This window comes from Electrona antarctica (assembly GCF_951216825.1).
Source record: "Electrona antarctica genome assembly, chromosome: 7".
Lineage (NCBI taxonomy): Eukaryota > Metazoa > Chordata > Actinopteri > Myctophiformes > Myctophidae > Electrona > Electrona antarctica.
The window spans coordinates 52,556,092-52,582,335 of record NC_136812.1 but is presented as its reverse complement, the minus strand read 5'-3'; the positions used below and the strand labels follow the sequence as shown (position 1 = coordinate 52,582,335).

At 41.7% G+C, this 26,244-nt stretch overlaps 1 long non-coding RNA gene across 1 annotated transcript; it reads right to left on the bottom strand.

The window, feature by feature from the left end:
- Window positions 1-1,989: 1,989 nt before the first annotated feature.
- Window positions 1,990-15,698, bottom strand: LOC306926580. The gene is made up of 4 exons (XR_013790403.1): window positions 15,616-15,698; window positions 10,812-10,949; window positions 10,028-10,192; window positions 1,990-4,460 (listed from the first exon to the last, which is right to left on the bottom strand). It is a non-coding gene; the product is annotated as an uncharacterized lncRNA (long non-coding RNA).
- Window positions 15,699-26,244: the final 10,546 nt, after the last annotated feature.

The following is a 26,244-nucleotide window of genomic DNA, read 5'->3' as shown; positions in this document are numbered from 1 at the left end:
ACTTTGTTTATAAATCCAGACTCAAATTAGTATTGCCACCACCACCAATACATCAAATAGAAGTCGTAACCACCTTTGGCCACTTTGACTGGGCCCATAACCTGTTGCGGCGCTACACACTGTGTAGTGCAATAAAACATGCCTGTCGCCAATGGAGTTTCAGCCAGGAATGATGCAATATTTATTCAAGCGCGTGCCCAGGTAGTAAAACAGTGTGGCCGTGCACGTGGGGGCTTCCCCGTGGTTTGACCTCCCGTTAGTTCGACCATGCATTAAGGTTGGTGAACATGCATTAAGGTTGGCGAACATGCATTAACACCTTGGAGGCCCGGGGCGGAGTTCTCCGTCCAAGTTCAAGGTCATGGTCAAGTGCCCAAGCCGGAGATTGATAAATAGGACAGAGATTAATGATAACAAAACCGTCCGCATCGCTCTAGAGCAGGGATGTCGAACTCATTTTGGGGTGGGGGCCGCATTGGACGAAATGTGACTTCATGAGGGCCAGAGCGGTGCAACCATGCAGTCGTGGACTGCAAGCATGCTCACGCATGTTTACGTACACACTATACAGCTGTCACTTGGCACTTTCATTATTGGTATTATACCTGTAGCCTAGAAGCCATTTGCTATGAGAGATGCTATTTTTATTTATGGAGCGCCAATAAACCATTTGAAAATAGAATATTTAAATTTCAAATACTGTCTCAGCAGAAATTTGTAAATGGCTACACAACCCTTGGTTTTATGCAGGCCTGCTTTTTTATTGAAGTGATGAACAATGGAACATTCAAAAAAATTAGTGAATAACAATAACTAATACTTATAACATATTTATTTTTAAAATCTTAATTGTTATTTTTTTTTAAAAGCCAAAGGGGCAAAAAATAAATGAAAACCATGACATTTCATCTCTGTCTTGTTTTCACTTGCTGGTTCCTGAATATCAGGGACCAGTTTCTGAGAAGTTCTTTTCATAACATCATTAAATAATATGAATATGTATAATCTGCAGTGGTGGGATATATGATAATTTCTTTGTCAGCTGTGATCTGAATGTTCCTCGGTTATACCCTTGTACTGGAGAAGTATAGTGCTCGTCTCTTCGACACGCAGCAGCAGAGAGAAGGGGGCATGCGTTGCCTCCATTCAATTGAGCACAGCTGACAGCAATCAGACTACCGTAGTTAGGGAGGGCAGCTCAGAACTGCGATTGAGCATTTTGGTTTATATTTCTTTAAAAAATCACAACTTGACAGGAATGTGCTAGAGACTTACTTTTTTTTGGAAAATTACTTGAAATATTAAACAATCTTTTTATAACAATATTGCTTATGGTAATAACATTCATAAACACAATTAAACTCATTGTCAGTGTCGTGTAATACAATATCATCAAAAACACACAATACATCAGAAGATCAGGAAAAGAAAAACAAAAGGTCTACATGTGAATTAGGTCTACAAATAAAAAGATAAGACAACTTTCAAAACAATCTAAAAACAGTTACATAGAGCACCAAAGTCTGATGTCCATATCAATAGAGGCCGCAAATCCACGGGTTCATGTACTTTTTATTTGCATTGAAATCCCCATAGGCGGATTTTAGATCGCCTCATGTAAGAATTGTGTTTGAAAAATAAACGTGTCACCCCGGGCGTTACACTCATATGGATATGAAGAATCAACTGACTGAGAGAAAACGCTATTTTTACTGCTACTGAATTAGTTACATTTTCGCTAGAAACAGACTGTATCATATATGAGTGACTGACGGTCGCAAACGATACAGAGACACCTCCCTGACAATAACGCAGAGACAGCTTGTTTATTTTTGGACCACAATGCTTATATGAAACGATTTTAAAATTACTTCCGTGAACCAGGGGAATCGAGGGGATGAGCGGATGACGTCAGGACTTCAGGGGAATCGAGGGGATGAGCGTGTGACGTCAGGATTCCGGTGCTCTATTGTGGGGGTCTGTTTGCTCACCAAGATTTAAAACCGCTCAAGGGTACCAATGTGGTCCATTTTAATGTTGTTTGCAGGTCATTGCATGTATTAGGGCCACAGAAGCCAAAAGCAGATCTACCAAGTTCAGAGGAAATTACTTGATCGGGTGTGGTGGGGTTCAGAGTCCCACTTCAGAAAAGATTAGATGCATTTAGGACATCAATTTAACTTAACAACCAATGTCAATTTGAAGCTATGAATCCCTGCTTTCATATGACATGAAAAAGAAAATCCAATGGCAGTCCCCTCAGTCAAATCTGGTCACAAATAGGCTAACATCAACTGAGATATACTGAACAGTACTGTGACCCAGCCTATTTAATGCACATTAAAATATCTGTTTCCAGGCCTACAGTTAGGCTAATGACCAATTAAGATGCTAATAATAAAATAAAAATCACACCCGTGTGAAGTGAGGGGCAGTAATATATTCAAGTCTACATCATGTTGATTAGGTGATATAAAACAAACGGTGCAAACACAAACATTAAAATGCCATTAACAATAAAGAGACAATATGACAATGTCAATTGTCAATTACATTTGCAAAACAAGCATTGAACTAAAGACAAACATTAAACCTGTGTATAGGAGGGGCTAGCGCCCCTCAAAAATGGGGTAAATCCATGCACAAGATTAAACAATAATATATTCACAAGAAACTAGTAATGATTATTTTAATCAGTCATGTTGATTTTGTCAGATGAGATTCCTCTGCTTTAGTATCCTTGTCATTGTCATCCTGGATTAAACTGAAAGATGTGTGTCTGTGTGTGACTAACAGGCTTCCCCTCATGTGTGAGCAGTACTTAGTTTAGACTAGTCATTGGTTAGACCAGTCATTAGTCCTACAACCTATCTCAAACCCTTACCCTAACCCTAACCTCCCACGGGGCAGCACACCTAAACCTGAATGATCATATGTGTGTCTGTGTGTGACTAAGTTATACTAACAGGCTTCCCCTCATGTGTGAGTCATCATGTGTCTTTTTAGATTAGATTTCAGTGTAAAGCCTTTACCACATACTGTACACGGAAAGGGCTTTTCGCCTGTATGAATCCTAATGTGAGTTTTTAGAGTAGCTGTGTGAGAAAAGCCTTTACCACATACTGTACACGAAAAGGGCTTTTCGCCTGTATGAATCCTAATGTGTGTTTTTAGAGTAGCTGTGTGAGAAAGGCCTTTACCACATACTGTACACGAAAAGGGCTTTTCTCCTGTATGAGTCCTCATGTGTGAATTTAGACTACTCGTCACTCTAAAGCCTTTACCACATACTGTACACGGAAAGGGATTTTCTCCTGTATGAGTCCTCATGTGTGAATTTAGATTACCTATTTGAGTAAAGCCTTTACCACATACTGTACACGGAAAGGGCTTTTCTCCTGTATGATGCATCATGTGTGATTTTAGATTACCCGTCTTTCTAAAGCCTTTACCACATACTGTACACGGAAAGGGCCTTTCTCCTGTATGAGTCCTCATGTGTGATTTTAGATTACCTGCGTCAGTAAAGCCTTTACTACATAAAGTACACGAAAAAGGCTTTTCTCCTGTATGAGTCCTCATGTGTGATTTTAGATGACCCGTTTGAGTAAAGCCTTTACCACATACTATACACGAAAAGGGCTTTTCACCTGTATGAGTCCTCATGTGTGAATTTAGATTACCTGTTTGAGTAAAGCCTTTACCACATACTGTACACGAAAACGGCTTTTCTCCTGTATGAATCTTCATGTGTGATTTTAGACCAGCATTGCAATTAAAATGTGTGCCACACTCTGTACAGTTGAAACTGTTCTTCCCTGTATGAATCCTCATGTGTCTATTCAGAGTTCCCTTGTGATTAAACATTGTGCCACACTCTGTACAAGAAAAGGGCTTTTCACCTGTATGAATCCTCAAGTGTGTTTTCAGAGTTCCCTTTTGATTAAACATTTTGCCACACTCTGTACAACTAAAAGGTTTCTTCCCTGTGTGGCTCCTCATGGAGTCAGTTTGTTTTGATGATTCCAGGTCCTGGGACAGCTTGGCTCCTCCCATATTGTGTGTGTTTTGTGATTTCAGTGTGTTTAAAGCTGACTGATCTCCCCTAGGCTCCTCCCACTCATCACTGTCTTCAGTGTCAGATTCAGAACAGTGTGAAGAGAGGAGCTGCTCATCACTAGTTGGTTGTGATGTTCCACAGTCCTCTACATCAGCTTGTGTTTTCATGTGTTCAGTTGAGGTTCCGGCTACAGGCTCTGTCTCTCTGTTTTCATCATCATCATCTTCACTTTTCACTGCTAGTAATGTCAACGTTGACCCACCAGCCTCTTCTGCTCTTTGAAGTAGCTCCTCCTGTTCATCTTTAATGTGTGGAGGTTGTGGTTCCTCCTGGACCAGACTGGAGCTCCTCTCCTCTTCAGGTGGAACCTCCTCTTTACACACAGGGACGAGCAGAAAGTCTAGGAGAAATAATACAAAGAGACTCTATAAAAGGTTTGAATCTTGTACCTCAGTGCAGAGTAGTGGCTGGAAGAAGTATCAACAGATTACTCTTTGTCCACATGTTCCAACATTGAAATGTGACGGTGCGCTGACTGCGCTCTGTGCTGTAAATAGTGTGGCCGCTGTTTGTTTACATTGCAGCGCTCTCATAGAAGATGTGAGACGAGCTGAATGAGAGGTAGCCAATATTATTTAGAAAGTAATGACTTGTCACTCATTCTTGAGATGAGGGACAAAAGTGTCCCACACATAAGAGCCTTATTTATGTTAAAAATAAATTAATTCATAAAAATAAAATCACTTGCAAAGTTAAATGTAATACAGTTGTGTATTCTTATTCCATTATTTTTTTTTCCATATGCCATCTGAATTAGTTAAAAGCAGGCACTGTACCCAAAAAGGCCTGTATTTAGCCTGTCCCCAGCAAGTGGTCACAATTTCAAACTGCCAAAAAAGTGTCTAATACTGTCACAATCACATAAATATACATACTAAATGAAAGTAGATTGTCAACAACATAGCAAACAATATACACAGTTAATTTTAATTAATATTTTCCATTAAATATCTCATATCAAATGTGTGTCCCACGTCTCCATCAGGAGACTCCTTTTCCAAGTCTTGTTTATATTTGTTGCAACAGTGGAGCACCTGGTCTGACAAGCATTCAATAGTTTGATATTTTAAACAAACAATGTTGATATCATTGTGGTCACAGCTTTTACATGTCAACTCCGTCAGGACATTATTATGATCCTTGTTAAGAATTTCAAAATAATGTTTAGTATTTTAGTTTAGGGTTAGGTTTAGCTAACAACTGAAGAAAAAACAAAATGGCTAAATTGTACTACAGAGGTTTAGGATGAAAACAAATGCCATTTTGTCAACTCCGTCAGATGACAACTCCGTCAGGTTTTGTGTCTGACGGAGTTGACATGTATCTGACGGAGTTGACAAAAGTGTTCCCAAAACAATAAAATTATAGTTTTTGAATAATGCAGGGAAGTATTCTAATTTGGCACACAGTTAGAGCATGCCTTAAGGAACATTTTTGGCTATAGGGCCATCACAGATTTGTCTCGTGGTGACCATGGCAGCCATTTTCCAAAATGGCCGCCACCTGATGTTATTTTACAATAACTCAAGTTCTACACCACCTAGGATCTTGATTCTGGTGACTAATACTACATTTTCAAGGATGAGGGATACAGTGGTACAATTTAGATTTTCCCTGTGACCATGGCAGCCATTTTTCAAAATGGACACCACCTGCTGTTATTTTACAATAACTCAAGTTCTACACTACTTAGGATCTTGATTCTGGTGACTAATCATACATTTTCAAGGATGTGGGATACATTGGTACTATTTAGATGCTGTGACCATGTCCTGTGACCATGGCAGCCATTGTTTTTCAAAATGGCCGCCACCTGCTGTTATTTTAACAAAAACTCAAGTTTTAGACCACCAAGGATCTTGATTCTAATCATTACATTTTCAACAATGAACTTTCTCTGGGAGGGGTCAGGGATTATTTCAGGTGCAGGTTGAGTTGCTACTGACAGGACATTACAGGAGGTGGGCTTTCTGGCCTTTGACTTGTCCCTTTCAGGTACAGACGCACAGTTTGACTTCACTGGCCACTGCAGGGAACTGTGGGGGAGAAACTTTGGTCTCTTGACACCCCGATTATAGTCAACTTACATTGTCTTGGCTGGAGATTGCTTTCCTGCAATGTCCAGCCCAGTCTTGTGCAGATAACTGCTGGACCACCTGGAGGCCCCAACCTCACTTGTTCGGTTGGTGTGATTAGGTGGGGTGGTCTTCCCCAATCAGGATGAGGGGTTTGACCCTTTCAAACCGTTGTAGCGGCAGTCTGGCCAAGTGTCTGATTTAGTTGTGAGGCTAGATACAGGATACGATTGCTCACCTAGCCCCAGGTGACTTGAGGTTAAGGCTCCTTTGATTTGGTAACATTGCTTTGGTTGACATGCTGGGGACACAGAGAACGACACTGATGCCTTCAGTGTCTGCACATCCTGCCTGGTAGCAAGGGGCCAGTGAGGCTATTCAACGTTGAAGCTCTGGGCCCTAGTGGTAGGAGGAGGGACTACAGGCGGACCCGTGGATTCATGACCGGGAAACCCCGTGCAGCTGGGCTTTAACATTGTGTCGTGACGTAGGACCATCACTCCAACGTCACCCCGGACCTCAAATTTGAGGTCCGGAGGAGGGACTTCCGGCAGTCTTCCGGGTGCTTCAAAACGCCACTGAGCAACTTCCACTGACATGAATAGCTGGGGGGGCGGAGCTTCGCGCCAGTTCAGTCTCTATCCTTTTATATACTCTATGCCTGGTAGTCCTGAAGGCAGATCTTCAGGTGTTCCGTTGAGGCAGAGTCTTTCGCTCACTGTTCACCTCAAGCAGGACTTCAAGGTGGCTAGGACTAGTGCTTCAACCACTCAGAGAACTCCAACAGGGTGTTGGTTGCTCCTGGGCCGCAGAGCATTGTGCCGGTGCCGGTTTGGGTCGCGCATCATCATACCAAAACACGTTCTCACGGAGGACAGTTGACTGGCCCTTAAATACCCGCTGCTATATTATTATATCACAACATAATGTTAGCCTAAATGGCGTTATATCAACAATGAAAAAAAGGTTAGGCTCATGTCTGGAAATAATCTGGAAAACGTTAAACATGCGCGATTGACGCATTAGCCTACTTTACCTGGGTAACATCAACTTCTGATACATACTGTATACTTGACATGAAATGATAATCCTGTACCTTCACCGTGTAGCGTTTTGTTTCATTAGCGCGATCGTGATGAAATAGGCTGCAGCTGTTGTTCCGTGGCTGTGCACACATGAACGGGTGAAGATCATAGGAGGAGGTGAAGAGAAAGAGTCAACTTTTCACGCTGATTTTCTAAACAGTTTCCCAGTTTCTAGGAATTACATTTTGGGCAGGCAAGATGGGTCGTCGTCGCCCCCCGTCGCACAATCAGTAACACAACAGGTTTTCAAAGAGATATACCTGCCAGACGAGTAGGAAACAAAGGCTGCCTGAAAGGCATGCATTTGCATTCCAATGGGTGATTGTGGGTCACGCTCTCTACTACCAATCCACTGCCAATCCGCTGCCTGTGTTTGTCCTTTCTTTTTTTCCTCGTGGATTTTGAAAATTCGACGGGAAAACTTGTGATTCACTTCTCGCGTACCAGTGGCACTGCACCGGTCCGCGGAACGGTGGTTGGGAACCGCTGGTCTAGAACACGAGTTATTTAGTCAGGGGATATTAATACAATATGGTAATAAATTCCTTATCAAGAATTTTCTTCACCAATGTGTTTGGAAGGGTGTCTACTAACATATCCCACATTGCTTTATATTCAACCACCCTAGGGGAACTTTTGACAGCTGGTGAAAGTTGGGGTACCATCAACAACCTATATAAGGCAAAATGTTCATTATGCTTTAAGTAGCATGTGACATGTCAAACTAGGGGGTTTTCATGATTCTGAATGCATTCCAAGCATTAGCTATGCACGAAAAACACTCCTTGGGCTGAAAACGGCCATAGCCGTCATCACAAATGGGATGAGGTCAGCACATTTGGGCACATTTGGGCGTTTGACCCCTAGTTTGGCCATAGACCCTATAGTTTGGCCATAGCCACTTGCCCAAATGTGCCCAAATGTGCTGACCTCAACACATCTGTGATGATGGCTATGGCCGTTTTTAGCCAAAGGAGTGTTTTTCGTGCAAAACTAATGCTTGGAATGGATTCAGAATCATGAAAACCCCCTAGTTTGACATGCCACATGCACATGAACATTTAGCCTTATATTGGTTGTTGATGGTACCCAACTTTCAGCAGCTGTCAAAAATTCCCCTAGGGTGGTTCAATAGAAACCAATGTGGGATATGTTAGTAGACACCTTTACAAACACATTGGTGAAGAACGTTCTTGGTAAGAAATGTATTCACAGATTTGACATTATTCTGATAATATTCCCTGACTAATTGGTAAAATAGTAGCAGGTCCGCCATTTTTGAAAATGGCTGCCATTGTCACAGGATAAATCTAAATAGTACTACTGTATTCCTCATCCTTGACAATGTAGGATTAGTCACCAGAATCAAGATCCTAGGTGGTGTAGAACTTGAGTTATTGGGAAATAACAGAAAGTTGGCGGCCCTTTTGAAAAATGTCTACCATGGTCACATGATTTTTGTGTGTGTCCATCCTACTCACAGCACCGCATTAGAGATACTCAGCATAGTTATCAGTTTAACAATACATTAATCAGAGACAAAGAAAGAGAAAAACAAATAACAACCCTACACCCAACCCACACCAATGTCACTGTAGAGATCCACCAGGATCCATAGTGATTATGACTGCTTTAGTTAGACATTAGTATTGTTTTACACACACACACACACACACACACACACACACACACACACACACACACACACACACACACACACACACACACACACACACATAAACTGTATAGCCAGGGTAATACGCTTGAGCAATGTTTTGAATTGTGATATATTACTATATATGATATATTAGGACAAATCTAAATAGTACCAATGTATCCCACATCCTTGAAAATGTATGATTAGTCACCAGAATCAAGATCCTAGGTGGTGTAGAACTTGAGTTATTGTAAAATAACAGCAGGTGGCGTCCATTTTGAAAAATGGCTGCCATGGTCACAGGGCAAATCTAAATAGTACCACTGTATTCCTCATCCTTGAAAATGTGGGATTAATCAAGATCCTAGGTGGTCTAGAACCTAAATCAGTTCAACTTGTCAACTCCGTCAGATGTTCGTCAACTCCGTCAGACGTTGGCCACATGATGCTTTTGTTAATTTCCAAAGAAATAGATGATTCGATGTCAAATATTTTGTATTGAAACACCAACTGAAATACTACGTAATGATGTTTTTTTTTGTTTTTTTTACATGGTTATGTTATAATATTGAAAGTAGAGGTTGCAAATGAAGGATTTGAGAAATGGGATATTTCATAATAGTGTGATATTGGAACAAAACAATATTAAATTAATTGTATTACTTAACTTGACTACTGAAAGCCATTATAAGATAACTGAGGACTTTATATTATTGTTGAAATTATCAAATTAAAAGGGATTTTAGTGTGTCTGACGGAGTTGACATGAATCTGTTATGAAGTGCATAAATGTCCATTTTAGAAAAGAATGTTACACGAAAAACATGTTCCTTCTCAAGATTGGTAGTTGAGACCTGTGTCTACAAATAAAAAATCTGATTTGAAAAAAGTTTTGTCCCTTATCTCAAGAATGAGTGTTGTAAATGTTACATCAGTGAGTCTTCTGCAGCAGGTTAGTTAATACTGAAGTAGAATTAACTGAAAAGCTTTTTAATCCTTAAGTCGATAACCGATTCATATCAGTTCATCTTTACACCCTCAGTACCGACACAATTTCACCAATACAATAAATGAAGTGCTTTAAACTTACTGAGATCCAGGTGGAATTCAGGTTCCTGTTTAAGGTGGAATTCAGGTTCCTGTTTAAGGTGGAATTCAGGTTCCTGTTTAAGGTGGTCTTCAGGTTCCTGTTTAATAGAACCAGTCGTGGCTGGAGAACTGATCTTCACCTGCAGACTGGACTCCACACACTGGACTGGAATGAAGGAATACAATAAATACTTTAATACTGAGGACTTTGTGACGTGAATAAGGACTTTAATAATGACTTTGATTGGTGACATGGGTTGAAAATGAAGATCGAATATGAAAGAGGGAACAGAGGTTGTAAAGGCGTTACATTTTAATTTATTTAGTTGTTATTATTTGTCTTTTCAAAGACTGGGCTGTGCTAAACACGAACACAATTGGCCTGGGAGGGAAGCCAGGTGATAATTGGGACTGCACGTAATCCTACAGGCTTTTTCAATGTAAAGGGTCCCGGGACCCAAGGGCGGCACCGTCAGCAGGGAGTGTTCGGTGGGAGGAGTAGGACGAAGCCTCTACGTCCTCCCAGTGGGGACTCCTAACTGGTACCAGAGTCAGTAGGACGAAGCCTCTACGTCCTCCCAGTGGGGGCTCCTCACTGGTACCAGTCAGTAGGACGAAGCCTCTACGTCCTCCCAGTGGGGGCTCCTCACTGGTACCAGAGTCAGTAGGACGAAGCCTCTACGTCCTCCCAGTGGGGGCTCCTCACTGGTACCAGAGTCAGTAGGATGCAATAAGCAGTGTCAACATAACTAAATTGGGGAGTAGAAAAAAACATATCTACATACCAATCCTATACAACTTTACTACAGGGTTGAGTCTTGCATCAAGCGGTCCATGTCTCTGGTCCATCTGTCGCTGATCCTCTGATGTGGATGAAGATCTTTTGGAGTCCATCTCCTGATAACGTAATCTCTCCCTGTGGTCTGTGGAAACACAGTGACAAAACAACTGAATTAATTAACATTTAGCAACTGGGAAGAAGCTTCAAAAGACTGTGGCGTTTGGAGGCAGACTGTCACTGCAGGAACTGACTGTACAGAGGAGAGGAGAGACATCCTCGCTGCAGCCTCCACTCCCGTGTCAGTCCCCTCTCCATGTGTCTGCACCAACTGCACTAGAGACTGCCAAATGGTGCATTTATAAAACGGCAAATGGTGCATTTATATAGCGCTATTATCCAAAGTGCTTTGCATAGATTGTGCATTACATTCACACACACACATTCATACAGCTTTACACAGATTGTGCATTACATTCACCCATTCATAAAAACATTCACACACCTTTACACAAATATATATCTGGTGTTCATATATCATGTGCGCTATACAGATTTGTTCTGCGCAGGATGTTTGGGGAACATTGGTTACCATAATGACTGGAAGATTGCGCAAAGGAAAAACGGTTACATGAACTGCTGTGGGCGCCGGTCAGGGCACCACGGCCACTGTGGCCGTCTGGGCATATGATTTGTCGAGGGGCACACGGCCAAAGAGAGGGGCAACGACGGCCATGGCCGTCGTGGCCGCCGTGAAATTCCTGCCCTGATCGCTACTGTATGGAACGGCCAGAGGCGGATTTACCGTTGGGCTAGGGTGGGCTGAAGCCCGGGGGCTAAAAAAATATATATATATATATATATATATTTTTTTTAATTATAAAATTGTAAAATGAAATCCAATTCAAGTGAAATGTGTGTATTGTTATTGTATTTAGTTGTATTATGGTTAAACCATTGAGAGCTTCTGCCTGCCTGCCTCTCTTTTTAGGGGCCTGGGTACCCCAAAATGAAAACAAAATAGCCCAATTTTTTTCCGGCCTCGCGGCTGCGCCGCTCGGCCAAATCGCGAGACGCGCGGCTCTGCCGCGCGACCCAAGGGGGGCCCTCAAATTTGCTCCAGCCCGGGGGCCCTCAGCAAGGTAAATCCGGCTCTGGGAATGGCACAGCGAGGGAACCGAGAGAGAAAGACAGACGCTGTTCAGATGCAAGGGACGGACGGAGACTGCAATGCAGACGGCCCGCTGATCTGATGCACGTGCGTGCCTCACACACACACACACACACACATAATATTGGAGTCCCAAATAAATATACGCTATTATAGCTATAATGTCCATAGAGAATCTATCCCCGCCTGGTGGATGCTTATAAACTTTTACATAACTTGCCTGGTAGGCTACAATTACTTAGCATTACCATACCAACAGCTTGCTTTGCATCAGTGAGACCAGGCAAGACAAACGTTCTTAGCTTACGCATGTTTCTTGATAAATGCATTTTATATATGTGATGTATTCCCATACTTTTGTTCCTGCCTAATGTAAGTCGCTCTGGATTAAGAGCGTCTGCTAAATGCCTAAATTGTAAATTGTAAATTGTAAACACAGTTTGCTGTCCATATTCCTCTTTAAATGCCCTGTTTGGAGTTTTTCAGCCAACCCCATCTCACAGAAATATGTAAACATACGGAACGTACGGAACTGCAATTCCATACATACACGACTAGAAAACCAATACCAGTATGACACTGAAATACCTCCCATAGACACCATAGACACTGAAATACCTCCCATAGACACTGAATACCTCCCATAGACACTGAAATGTCTCCCATAGACACTGAAATACCTCCCCATAGACACTGAAATACCTCCCCATAGACACTGAAATACCTCCCATAGACACTGACACTGAAATACCTCCCATAGACAATGACACTGAAATACCTCCCATAGACAATGCCACTGAAATACCTCCCATAAACAATGACACTGAAATACCTCCCATAGACAATGACACTGAAATACCTCACGAGGCGCTATACCATATATGGAGACGTGGGTGACTAACTAACTAACGGACGGACTGAAGGGAGATGCAGGTTTTCATAGTAAACGCGACATTCGGTCGCAATAATAATAATTAGTATAATAATAGCCGATCTACAAGCGCCGTCAAGCTTGTAGATCGTCTATTTTCAGCACGTCGACATGCTTCCATAGATAGGTCTCTGAATAGGTCTGAATAGTACAGAATACATCGGCTATTTGGAAATAGCAGATCTACAAACTCACAAAGTGTTGCGATGTGACGTGTTGTGAGCTTGTGATATAAAGACAGACGCTGTTCAGATGCAAGGGACGGACGGAGACCGCAATGCAGACGGCCCGCAGATCTGATGCACGTGCGTGCCTCACACACACACACACATAATATTGGAGTCCCAAATAAATATACGCTATTATAGCTATAATGTCCATAGAGAATCTATCCCCGCCTGGTGGATGCTTATAAACTTTTACATAACTTGCCTGGTAGGCTACCATTACTTAGCATTACCATACCAACAGCTTGCTTTGCATCAGTGAGACCAGGCAAGATAAACACAGTTTGCTGTCCATATTCCTCTTTAAATGCCCTGTTTGGAGTGTTTTCAGCCAACCCCATCTCACAGAAATATGTAAACATACGGAACGTACGGAACTGCAATTCCATACATACACGACTAGAAAACCCAAAGATCTGTACATACCAGTATGACACTGAAATACCTCCCATATACACTGAATACCTCCCATAGACACTGAAATTCCTCCCATAGACACTGAAATACCTCCCATAGACACTGAAATGCCTCCCATAGACACTAAAATACCTCCCCATACACTGAAATACCTCCCATAGACACTGAAATACCTCCCATAGACACTGAAATACCTCCCCATAGACACTGAAATACCTCCCCATAGACACTGAAATACCTCTCATAGACACTGACACTGAAATACCTCCCATAGACAATGACACTGAAATACCTCCCATAGACAATGACACTGAAATACCTCCCATAGACAATGACACTGAAATACCTCACAAGGCGCTATACCATATATGGAGACGTGGGTGACTAACTAACTAACGGACGGACTGACGGGAGATGCAGGTTTTCATAGTAAACGCGACATTCGGTCGCAATAATAATAATTAGTATAATAATAGCCGATCTACAAGCGCCGTCAAGCTTTTAGATCGCCTATTTTCAGCACGTCGACATGCTTCCATAGATAGGTCTCTGAATAGGTCTGAATAGTACAGAATACATCGGCTATTTGGAAATAGCAGATCTACAAACTCACAAAGTGTTGCGATGAAACGTGTTGTGAGCTTGTGATATGCTAATTTCAAAATAAATCTTCATTACAAAGAAATAAGAGGAAAAACATGGACGTGTGTATGGGGGTCCCTGGCATAATATTTGGGTTGTGGGTCTGTGGACAAATACCTAAATTGGGGGACTTGACAAGAAAATGATGGAGAACCACTGGTTTAAACAGAAGCAAAGTCCGCAAAGTCCACACACGCGCGCACACACACACACACACACACACACACACACACAGGCAGCGGTGGCCGAACGGATAGCGGCGCGGTCTAGATACCGGAAGGTTCCCAGTTCGAACCAGCCGTCCGACACGTTAAAATTACCACCGCTGAAATGCCCTTGAACAAGGCATCAACCACTACGATGAAATGTGTTCTATGAGCAGGGCCTGGCTGGAAACAAGTTCTTGAGCTTAGCCCAGATACCCTGGGTAAATATAGATTTCATTTCATTTCATTTCATTTCACACACACACACACACACACACATAAAGCTACTTGACATTAAAACAAGGCCAACTACATTATGGTAGCTTGATTACAACATTGTGTTGATGGAATACAAACCCATACAAACACTATGACTGTGCTAACTAACACATTGTATAAAGCTAGCACTGTTGTGCTAACGATGCTAGTGACAAACATCCCTATGAAACCAAACATTCAGACATCTGGTGTAAATGTGTGTTTGTAAAATAGATGATAAACACATTAACAGTTAGTAGAATAGATGATAAACTCATTAACAGTCAGTAGAATAGATGATAAACACATTAACAGTCAGCAGAATAAATAGAGCTGATGAAGTGAGACATTAAGCTTGAATTTGGCTCATCAACATCTCAAGGGTTGATTCATCACAGCTAGCAGCTACCGTAGCATAGCTAGCTAGTTAGCACCATACAGTTATAAGGTTAGCAGCACCTACAGCTAGCATAGCTAGATTCTAACTCGGTCTCGGGCCTCCGGCGTTTGGAAGTCCAACATCTTAACCACTAGACCAAAGGGACCCGGAGGACATATTAGGCTTTTGATGCCACCAGGCTGAGGCTCTGCCTCTGAGCCACTCTGCTACACTAGCAGCTGCCGATAGCATATAGCTAGCAGCTAACCTTAGAACTCTATGGTGCTAACTAGATAGCACAGCTAGCTAGCTAACACCATAGAGTCATAAGGTATCCGATAGCATAGCTAGCAGCTAACATGGTGCTAACTATCTTCCATAGAGTTATAATGTTAGCAGCATCTACAGCTAGCTATAGCTTGCTATCAGAAGCTAGCCGGGAGACTGCATCGTTGTAACGTTAGCATGCTAACGGCGGCTAACGGCCGGAAGCAGCGACGAATGAAGACACAGACAAACATTATTATCAACAAATGAACACTAATAATAATAATAATAACAAACACAGCTTTGAACTCACCGCTCAGTCCAGATACATTAATCACCAGGGTTACGAGATGTCAACAAAACCAACAACAAAGGCCTAGTTGTGCAGCACTGAGTCGACCAATCACAGTTGACCGCGTCACTCCACCGGCGACATCGTCGCGTCGCAGTGTTGACGGGTGCGCGCGCAGCGCTGCATCCCCATGGCAACGCCAGTGCGTTTTGTGTATTATCAAAGATGGTTTATGTATGAAGATGGGCCAACTTCATTGGAGCCACTAGAGGCGAAATGGTACACAAAGCCTACAAATGGTCTCCTAAATATAGTAGGCGTGGTTTGCTTCTCCCCGACCTCCACCCTCCCCCCTGACAACAACACTGTTTCCACACTCAGTCTAGTAGGTGGCGGTAATGCACCATTTAGGTTTGCCAACCGCCATGAAACCCGATAGAAGAAGACAACAACACTGACAAGTCATTTAACAAAATACATTGAAAACAACTGACAAGGTGTACTTTTGAAATAGTCATTTTAGTTTCTCGAAGTCCTCCAACCATATAAATTCATCTCATTAAAAAGTCTCTCCCTAATAGAGTTGTAGAATGGACAATAAAAAACGAAATGCTTTTCATTTTCAATTTCCTTTAGATCACACAGACTACATAATCTATCCTCCTCAACCGTGCCTACATATCTGCCTGTCTCAATATGCAGACCATGTATGCCAGCTCTAATTTGGGAACATAAGGATCATTTCTAATCGTTTTAAATATGTCCATTAATTTCACATTATAATATTCACATATTCTCATCTTAAATATGGGGTCAGAGCCCCCTATGTGTTGTCCGTGAAATTGCAGATGGACAGAGAGAGGCTTCCGGACTCATCTCAAATCTCGCGAGAGTTTGTTGCTGGGATAAAGAAATGTCATTAACAAAGTAGATTTTCTCCTGATTTGTCTCGCTAAAAGAAGCCATTTTACTATGAATATCTTGTAAATATTGTGTGCCTTGTGATGATTTGGTCCAGTATTTAGTTCAGTGACCATGGAGTTAAAGGGGAAAACCACCCATTTTCAACATTTTACTATGTCATTAATATACCTTAGAGCTGTTGTGTGGAAATAATAAAAAAGTTCCCCCATTTTGTGTTTCCTAGAACTGTAATTATGAAAAAAATCATTAACATGGTGAAAAACATCTTGATGACATCATCAAGATGTGTTTCACCATGTTAATGATTTTTTTTCAGACCTCTAGTTCTAGGAAACACAGAATGGGGAAACTTTTGTATTATTTCCACACAACAGCTCTAAGGTACATTAATGACATAGTAAAATGTTGAGTGGAATGCCCCTTTAAGGAATGGTTCAGAAGCTGTGTTAACGTTCACTCTCCCACTGGAAATGAATAGACTCCAACATTCTTCCTGTCTCCTAATAATGTTACCGCCCACCTCACGCAGATACAGGAAGTAAAGGAAAGTTGGCCTCTCTTGCTAATTCTCCTCTTGGGTATTATTTTATTAAAATTAGCCACGTCAGCGAACTCTGCGATTGGCTGACGTTTCCTGGATAAAAGGGCGAGCGTGTTTCAGAACAGCTCATTGTTGTGTTTCTGTTTGATTGATTGATTGATTGAAATGTTTACAGTTTGCAGAATTACAGTACATTTCAAGCACAAACTCAATACAAAGGCTGTTAACTGTGAGTGGACGACCCAATTTAGCCGCAATTTGCAACTCTAGATTGTTTTATAATGGGATGAATCTAGAGTTGCAATACCCTCCATTGACTCCCCACTCATCATTTTGCGTTTGCGATCTGCTTGTCTTAAACAACGTTAAACTCACCAACATTGCAGCTGTAGTCCAAGCTTGAATTATTGTCTCCACCAGGCCGAAGGCATGGGGAGAGAGTATGTTTTGCACTCCGTCCGTGTGTCCGTCCTTCCGTCCGTCTGTGTACAGCTAATCTCCGGCACCGTTAACCCGGTCGATGCCAAACTTTGCACACACACTCCCTGGATGCCAACGATGAACCTCTGCCCCACATTTTCCAGAGCCTGTTATAGCGCCACCATGAGGCAGCTTTTCACATTTTTTACCTAAAACTGCACCGATCTGCGTGAAACGTTGCATGCACACTCCCTAGTCCCTAGAGGCCAAGGACAAACCTTTGACCTGCATTTTCCGCATCTGCCTTTTATAGCGCCACCAGGAGGCCGACTTTTGTAAAACACATTTTTTGATATTACTCCTCCAGATTCTGTCCAAAAATCTCACAAATCGTTACACAGTATCTCTATGGTCATGTGCTCAAGTCGGATCTGTCTGATATTTCATATTCCATCCTAATTGGCTATAATTGGCTTTCACAGTTTGCAAGATTGCCCCGTTTTCAACAATAGCCTCAAATCATGAACGCAGCATGCAATTTACGTGAAATCTTTCACACATTTTCTTACTAGGCTGAGGAATATATCCCACCCTTTTCACATTGGCCTGTTATAGCGCCACCAACAGGTTGATTTTTGCTAAACACATTTTTGGAACAAAATGTCTCAAATCATCCAATTGCCATCAAAGGCGTATGAAGAAATGGCAATCGGTCGTCGACCCTAAGCCATTCCAGCCTGTCGAAGTGGGCAGGGGTGAGGTGGGTTCGGGGGGCGAGGTCAAGTAGGAGCCTGACCAGTTTGTTTTGGGAAGTCTGGAGCCTAGTTTTAAGGGCCTTTGAGGTGCTGTGGTACCAGGAGGTGCATGCATAGTCAAAGAAACCTTGTACAAGGGCTCCTGTTAAGGTCTTCAAGGTGTTTTTGTTGACCAGTGAGGAGATCCTGTAAAGGAATCTTTAGGAATCTTGTTCTTTGGTTGATCTTTTTGATTACGTTGGTGGTCATTTTATCACCGGAAAGATTAGCCTCCAGGATGGAACCTAGGTAGGTAATTTCATCTTTACGTGTGATAACATTGTCACCCACTCCAACCAAGAAGCCATTTGCCTTGCTGAGATTACTATTAGAGCCAAATAGAATGGATTCAGTTTTTCCCAGGATAGTTTGTTATCAGCGAGCCAGGTGTAGATTCTACCGAGTTCAGAGCTGAGGGCCTTTTCAACCTGCAGTTTGTTCCTGTCCGAGACTAGCAGTGCCGAGTCATCTGCGAACAGGAACAAGTTGCAGTCACAAGCTCAAGTCATGTCGTTAACATATATTAGGAACAGTAAAGTCCCTAGTATGCTTCCTGGAAGGGGGGGGGGGGTGTTCCATTCACCTCCACCATCTGTTCTCTCCCCTCCAGGTAGGATTGCATCCAGCTCACTGATGTGCTATCAAAACCAATTGCTTTTAGCTTGTTAACCAGTATGGAGTGGTTCACGGTGTCAAAAGCCTTTTGGAGGTCCAGCATGACCATGCCGCAGTATTTGCCAGCATGTTTCATGTGGTCGCTCAAATAGAGGAGGCATGTGTCAGTGGAGTGGGACATTCTGAAGCCAGATTGGAACTCGTACATTAATTTATTAGTGGCAAGATACTTTTCAACCTGTTCATAGACTATTTTTTCCATCACTTTCGAGATGGAGCTTAGAATAGAAATAGGGCGGTAGTTGCCGGGGTCTAATTTACTCCCTTTCTTGTGCAAGGGGGTTACTTTGGCCAGTTTGAAATCTTGGGGGACCTGTCCCTGTTTGATGGAGAGGTTTACTATGTGGGTGATGATTGGGGCTATAGAGATGGCTGAGTCTCTGAGAAATTTGGAGGGAATATTGTCATGGCCAGTGGCCTTGTGGGGTTGGAGGGCACTCAGTTTCTTAATTACCTCATCAGTTGTTACCATAACTAGTTTAAAATCGTCTTTACAAACACCTAGGTTTCTGTAGAAGGTTTTAATGTGCTCTACACCGAGTTGTTGCTATGTTTGTAAAGAAGATATTCAAGTAGTTGGCCACATCAAGCTTGTCAGTGATGAGAGTGTCGTCCGATTTGATGTTAATGTTTGAAAACCTGGTTTTTAGTTTCTGACCGCAGCCTAGTTGATTGTTTAGTAGCTTCCAGAGCTCACGATGATTGTTTTTGTTTTCCTGTGCTTTATCATTGATGAAGTTACTTTTAGCTGATTTGGTCATGGCAGTTACACTGTTTCTTAGCTTGGTTCGTTGGGTTTTTAGGTTGTCCAACTGAGCTTGGAGATCACTGTCGAAGCGCTTGGCAAGCTTTGACTTGCATTTTAGAAATTCAGAGCATTTTTTGTCTCTGGCTTTCATTGCAGTCAGTATGTCCGAATTCATCCATGGTTCCGAGCGGGTTTTGACCCTGATGGTTCTCAAAGGAGCCATGTTGTTCAGTACTGATGTAAATTTGGTTTTGAAGCCAAGCCAAGCTTCTTCGACAAGTGTGCTTGTAAGCTCATCGGACCAATCCAGACTCTTCTTGGTTAAAGACCTCACTAGAGTAGGTTTTGAGGTCCCTTGATATGACTGTTTTGTGGCAGCCGGTCTTAAGTTGTTTTTTTTGCGGGTACAGAATATCATAAAATGATCGCTAAGCCCGCATACAATGACACCTTTCATGGAGATTCTGGATTTGTCCGAGGTCAAAATGAGATCAATGACAGTTTGAGTAGAAACACACACTCTAGTGGGTTGGGTAATTAGCTGTCACCATCATCACATCTCCTCCAGTCAGAGTGAGAGTGGCTGAAGGTCTCTTCTGTCTCCATCATCACATCTCCTCCAGTCAGAGTGAGAGTGACTGAAGTACTGTTCTGTCTCCATCATCACATCAACTCCAGTCAGAGTGAGAGTGGCTGAAGGTCTGTTCTGTCTCCATCATCACATCTCCTCCAGTCAGAGTGAGAGTGACTGAAGGTCTGTTCTGTCACCATCATCACATCTCCTCCAGTCAGAGTGAGAGTGGCTGAAGGTCTGTTCTGTCACCATCATCACATCTCCTCCAGTCAGAGTGAGAGTGACTGAAGGTCCAGGATGCGCTCGTTGGCTGCAGCTTTCCTCAGACTGAAGTTCCGCCTGGGCTTGGAGTCCCGCCGGGCGCTCCTCTGCGCGCTGCAGAGGGATTGGGAAGTGGAGTGTGAGCTCAGCCACTGGTCGGCTGTGGGTCGGACGGCAGCTCTGCTCCCCTCTCCTCCTCTCCAGTGTATGGTGTGCATGGACGCCCGGACTCAGGTGGTCTTCGTGCCCTGTGGACACGCCTGCTGCTGCCGCCTCTGTGCGTACCCATTCTACATACTGTGAAATAATGAAATGTACCCATTCTACATAGTGTGATATAATGAAATGTACCCATTCTACATACTGTGAAATATAATGAAATGTACCATATTCTACATACTGTGAAATAATGAAATGTACCCATTCTACATACTGTGAAATATAATGAAATGTACCCATTCTACATACTGTGATATAATGAAATGTACCCATTCTACATACTGTGAAATACAATGAAATGTACCCATTCTACATACTGTGAAATATAATGAAATGTACCCATTCTACATACTGTGAAATATAATGAAATGTACCCATTCTACATACTGTGAAATAATGAAATGTACCCATTCTACATACTGTGATATAATGCAATGTACCCATTCTACATACTGTGAAATACAATGAAATGTACCCATTCTACATACTGTGAAATATAATGGAATGTACCCATTCTACATACTGTAAAATATAATGAAATGTACCATATTCTACATACTGTGAAATAATGAAATGTACCCATTCTACATACTGTGAAATATAATGAAATGTACCCATTCTACATACTGTGAAATATAATGAAATGTACCCATTCTACATACTGTGATATAATGAAATGTACCCATTCTACATACTGTGAAATATAATGAAATGTACCATATTCTACATACTGTGAAATATAATGAAATGTATACCATTCTACATACTGTGAAATATAATGAAATGTACCATATTCTACATACTGTGAAATATAATGAAATGTATACCATTCTACATACTGTGAAATATAATGAAATGTACCATATTCTACATACTGTGAAATATAATGAAATGTACCATATTCTACATACTGTGAAATAAAACTTTCAATCAATCAAAACTATGAACACAACATCAGGCATAACTGGCAAGCAAATTGATTTGCATATTATAACAAAAATCTAACCTAAAGCACATTATGCTGACTTCAGTATAAAACACTGCACGGCAGTGTCGCTTGTGGAAAAGAGCTGATCTTCAAGCTGATAACAGCACATCACAACACACTGTTTGGGCTTGAAGATTAGTTATTTTAAGCATGTGATACTGACTGTCATACTATGGAGTATACATTTCACTTAAGCTGTAGAATGAAATGCTTAAAAATGATCTTCAACTTCTGAGCAATAGCCTACACAAGTTGAATTCCACTCTGAAAACAAATGACCATAAAACGGCATAATAAAATAAACCTATACTCTCAAATACTTCAAACAACCTGTAGTAGCCTACCATACCTTAAATAAAAATGTATTTAAAGTATGCCAGATGATTTAGTTAGAATGTAAAACAAATACAAATCCAGAGCGCTAGCAAACTATTTGGCTAGGCTAGCTAGTTTCTTGGGACATTTGTGGTCGTAGTGACTACATCTGTCATTAAAAAAAATGTTTTTTCAGCGATTGTCTTAGTTTTAAGGGTAACTGTTGTATAATTGCAATATTACACATCACCACTTCCGCTTGCGGAACTCGACGATGTCTCGTTCCTGCCCGCATCACTGTCGTGGCAATAATCACGTTAAACCACAAACTCTCGTGTAATATTGCTTAAGTGAATCCTCACTATGAGTCTCGCCGCGCCAGGCTAGCAGCTGACGGCTCCCGTGTTGTTTCGACTCGGTGCAGACATGCAAAGGTATCACATTTGGGTTTAATACAATGCATTATGGACAGATGTCTATGCATTGTCGAAATGCTCCCTTTCATGCATGCAACAACTGTGGTAGGCTACATTATTGCATGTTACCAAACTTTTTCACCCGTTCCACCATACTTCCACGGCAAAACGATGACGAACCACGCAACCACCCGTCGCGTCCCAGCCCCCTTTATAGCGAGCGGCCCATGACGTCAGCCGCTGCGGCTATACCCGATAACGGGCTCCACAAGCCAAACGCTTATTGATTGCCGATTTTCGGGCTCCATCCCAAATCCTGACTCTGTCCAGTTTGAGTGTGAATACCGGGCTGTGCCAGCTGGAATTATCTTTAATAACTCGGAGAAAACTAACTGTGAACAAGAATCTTGACACTTTCTTGCTGCAGTTTAACACCTTAGAAGCCCGGAACTATTTAATCCATTTCATCCAGGGTGCCCATCATTTGTAGCGCACGGACCACTTTTACCGGCGCACCGGAAGCTGGTGTGCATGTCTGTGTAGCAGCTAACAATAGCCACACCACTCTCGACACTATCGACAACAACGGGAGGTAATAATGAATCTATCGCGACTGGACCGCTGAGCGCCGTCTAACACAGGATCTTTTTTCAGAATTAGACGGGATGATTTAGATCGGGAGTTATGATCGTTTTAAGATTTTCGTTTTCGTCAGCTAAACAGGCAGGGGAGATTTTCGATGACGTGTCACTTTTTGACACGTCATCGGATCGGGCAACAAGCGCTCCAAGGCTCTAGAGCGATGCGAACGGTTTTGTTTTCATTAATCTCCGTCTTGTTTATCAATCTCCGTGTTGGACACTTGACCGTGACCTTGAACTTGGACGGAGAACTCCGGCTTGGACATCCAAGGTGTTGATCACAGACACCAGGCAAATATTGGCTGATCATGACCAGTGTTGTTTTTGGCGTCACATTTTGATTTTAGTTTTAGCCATAGTCTTTTGAATGGCTTTAATTTAGTTTTAGTCACATTTTAGTCACCCGGAATGTTTTAGTGTTAGTCTAGTTTTAGTCGACTGAATGTCGTAAGATTTTAGTCGAATAAATCTACAGTTGATTTAGTCGACTAAAATGTATTTTGGCGGGCCTTGATGCCGTCGAAGTGAGTGATTTTACACAACACGACGCGTTGTGAGCTTGTAGATCTGCTATTTTCAGCATGCAACTATTGTAAAATGACTTATACTGCATCTCTTGTCCACTAGTCCCTTCCTTTTTTATTTGTTGCTTTAGTTCCATTTATTTATATTCTGAATGTGAATTTAAGTGAGATCAGAGGGTTTTTAATTTATTATGTTGCATGTCGTATACTTAATTGAGTGTTATTGTCTTATATTTTGTGTTTTTCTAACACGGAGGACCACTATGAAAATAAATATTTTAAATAATGCTGAAATTAATGCAGTCATGGTATGATGCCTGAATAATCAAATCATTCAATCAAACCACACAGAAAGACAGCTGAGTATAACTTTATTCAGCATTCACCAGGCCACATTGACAGTTACTGGATACAATTAATCATGTCAGATTATCTAAACACATTTGAACACAAATATTACATAGAAAATGTATTCTAAAAAGAAAAGAAAAACATTTTTTGAAAACATTTCTTTCTGAACAGATAAAGCACACCACACGTACATTATGGTACCTGGTTTTGTGGATATTGATTTTCATTTCAGTTAACATTCGGCCACGGCCATTCTATGGAATCAGAACAGACTCATAATTATCCGTATCCGTAAAAACAGATTGTTACGAATTGCCTATACGAGTACAAAACAGTCTGTAAGTGTAAATCACACGTGTACCTGTAACGTACGATTCGTAACTCTTCTTCTCGGATTCGTAATTCAAATTTTCACTTCTGTGTCTCAAATACCCACTTTCGTGTCTCAAATACCCACATCTGTGTGTCAACTTATGCATTTTAGAAGGAGATTTATTTGTGACTCTCCACTGATTTTTGTGAGTAATTATGAGACTCTTTTACCTCGCTGTTTGTCATGATTTGTAACTTGTAAAAAATAAAATCACCTATGCACGCAGAGTCATTTGTATTTGTACCTCACATTTGTGTGTCAACTTAACTCAAATGTAGCTGTTAATTTGCACGGATGTGTGTGAGTATTTTTGAGACTGAGAGAACAGTCTCATAATTATCTGTATCTGTAACAGATTTGTACTTGTGAAGTGCAATTCGTAACTCTAATTGTCAGATGTATCTCAAATCTTAACATTTGTAATTCAACTTAGAAATTCTAAACGCAAATGTAGCTGTTAATGTCCACGGATGTGTGTGGCAATTTTGAGACTATTGTACCGTGGTATATTCATCAACAGAGAACCAACACAGCCACAGTATACGGTGAAATACTTGGTCTACGAGGATTGCCTGCTTGACCTTTTCCGTGGATGCCCCACCTGGATGCCCCACCTGGATGCCCCACCTGCTCAAGTGTCTGCAAGGTTTACTTACACATGACCTACAACTAAAGACATTGAAATCCATGGCATCAGCTGACCACATGTAAAGACTTACATCATTGCAAAGGACTCTCATATACATTACTCCGTCTTATACACGCTACATTATCTGTTGAGGAGAAATTTTGCTTTGGTATTGTACCTGACAGACACCTTGTTCCAGTCCTGCAGCCCGAGCAAATTTTAATAAGTATGAACATGGCTAACTGAAAACGTAATGTCATCGGGCTACTGCCATTTAATTCAGATATTAGAACACCGGTCAGCCTGCTACAGTTATTAAACATTTCACAGCATCATCCCATCCATCTACCAATATGTTCACCCTGTCCAACCTGGTGGTGCTGGTACCTATAGTGTCTCTGTGTGGCTTGTTCTACTCTGCTGCAGTGGACGAGGACTTTCCCCATGGCCCCCAAAAAACGAATCTGGCATTTCGTACGTGAACCATCAAACATCAAAGTACCGACTATATCGACATGAATGGTTTTGGTGAAAAACCTAAAAGTCACTGAAGATATCTGTGATTCTGTCACAGTCTACTACGAAGGATACACAGTTTCTGGAAGGTGAACTTGGAGATTTAATGCATATATTTTAATTATATGTTAACGTAATCTCAACCGACTTTCAGGCGGTTTGGTTTGTTACAAATGTTGAAACACACTAGGAGACCAGTTTATTTTCTGTCTTTATTTTCTTTTGTAATCACTATTTATATAATGTCATACTATTTTGTCATTCTTCTTTTTGGTGTGTTTTCAGACATGGATTTGCAAACCGTTCTCAAAGTGCCAGGCAAACCTACAGACCCCTACCAGCGGCTTCCCTCCTTGAAGCTCAAGGCTGTGGTGGTCAAACAAACAGATACATGTTTTGCGGTGGGACTTCACGGAGGATCGTGCCAAGGCAGCCCAAAATGTCACTGGTTTCTTCACCGAAGCAATCGGTAGACCTCCACACATGCAAGTTTGTTTGTCAGTTGTTGTTTTTTTTACTTTTTATTATAACATGCAAAAGGACTATTTGGTGGATGGATGCATTATATGGCATGTTCCATACACACCACAGGTGTAACGTTACAACACTGCAGGTACAGAATCAACTGAGTCCAGCCGACCGAGATGTCATCATTATTTCACGTGACAGCGACCGCCTTTGGTGCCAGATCCATCTTTTTCAAGCTGAGGTCAGAGGTCAGACCACAAGCAGCTAACCTAGA